We start from the raw sequence: 1,034 nt of genomic DNA, 5'->3' as shown, positions 1-1,034 counted from the left end.
TTTCGCCTGTCAAATAGCGCGGATGAATATTAACAAAGTACAGCGAAAGTAACTCAAGCGAGCCTGTACATACAACACCGCCATCGCAAGTGCTATGGACTACAGTACAGCCTTAAGACATTCAAGTATACGCACTCTGGCTATAGGGGCACAGACAATTTGTGCATGGTACAAGCTCCTGAGTATAGGCACGGCACGGCATAGCTGTTACATATGCGATAACGTAGGATAGGCCTGACGTGGTCCCTTGAGGCAAGCACAACGTCTCGCTGCGAGACAGCACTGTCCGTGGTTGAACCTCGCACAATTATTGCAGAATCAGACACTGCATATCGAGATCACCGTGCACCACTTGGAAGCTACTGATGGCAATCTCACGAGCCACACATTTAAAGTACACCAAAACACAGATTCCTCCACTGTTAGCAAACAGAGAGATAAATAGAGCAGCATCGCTGAACATGTTTATAGCAACGCGACACGGCGATATATAGGTCTGAATTAACATGCATTACAATCTAGTGTTTAAATATAGCAGAAGTAGACTGTATATGTACCGTATGTGAGATATTAACATAGCGTACCTGTAATTTGCACATGAAACGGCTGTGAGAGGGATAGTGCCGCTCCCGGCACACCGCATCGCAGAAGAATGACCGGCGACAGTCATAACAAGATACTTCCAAGCGCCCTTTGAGATTGAACTTATAGCAGTAGTCACATACGCGTTTCTTGTTTGATTCGCTAACGGTTATGGCATACGGCAGCGCCTGTGGGAAGATGGTGGCGTTAATGAGGTGCATTTCGCGGGTGACAACCATATATTTATTAAGATAAGGGCAAGTGTACAGTTTAAGCTTGTGCGCGTCTCAAAGTGTGCCAATCGACTGATGTAAGATAAAATGACATCAAATAAGTTTCTAAATACGTCCAAATCTAGCAGTACACACAAGTACGATGATTGATGTACAGATGTACAATGAAGAAAGTTCGTATGCATAAACTCAAAAAGTATATATATATATAAATATAAA

Source organism: Sphaeroforma arctica (genome assembly GCF_001186125.1).
Source record: "Sphaeroforma arctica JP610 unplaced genomic scaffold supercont1.1, whole genome shotgun sequence".
Lineage (NCBI taxonomy): Eukaryota > Ichthyosporea > Ichthyophonida > Sphaeroforma > Sphaeroforma arctica.
This window is presented reverse-complemented; position numbering follows the sequence as displayed.